This window comes from Trichechus manatus, unplaced genomic scaffold (assembly GCF_000243295.1).
Source record: "Trichechus manatus latirostris isolate Lorelei unplaced genomic scaffold, TriManLat1.0 scaffold00131, whole genome shotgun sequence".
Lineage (NCBI taxonomy): Eukaryota > Metazoa > Chordata > Mammalia > Sirenia > Trichechidae > Trichechus > Trichechus manatus.
This window is the reverse complement of record NW_004444067.1, coordinates 4,989,404-4,989,970: the sequence shown is the minus strand read 5'-3', so window position 1 is coordinate 4,989,970 and position 567 is coordinate 4,989,404.

Genomic DNA, 567 nt, shown 5'->3' with positions numbered 1-567 from the left:
AGGAGCCGGGCAGGGGGGGTCCGCGCGGCCCAGGGTGGCCGCGAGCGGGCGCTCCCCCGCCCAGTGGAGGCCGCGGGGACAATCTGCCGGTGGACAGGGGGGGCCAGGGTCGGCTCCCGGAGGCCCTGGGAGGGGCACCTGCGCCTCATTCCCACAACCACTTGTGAGGGGTCTTAGTTCCCATGGGACCCTCCGGTGGCCTTGCCCGCTGCCACAGGCTCTGGATTAGTTTCCAGTCACCTTCCGGGGGTCACACCTTGGGTCTTTTTCAATTCTTTCCCAGACCCAGGCACTGCAAAACCGAGCAGAGGAGGACCATGTGGGGAGAGTGAGGCACAGTACAAACTCCTCTGAGGGCCACTTACATGACGGGGGAACAGCATTTAAGAGGGCAAACGGGGGTTCACCAGGAGCGCAGTTGACCTAACTGCACAGCGTTGACTGATTGAACCATGCCCCCCAAACTTGAGGTCGGCGGATACAGGTTTGGGGCCTCCCTGGATAGTGAAAACGCTGCTAACCAAAGGGCTGGTGGTTCAAGTCTACCCAGAGGAACCTCAGAAGAAA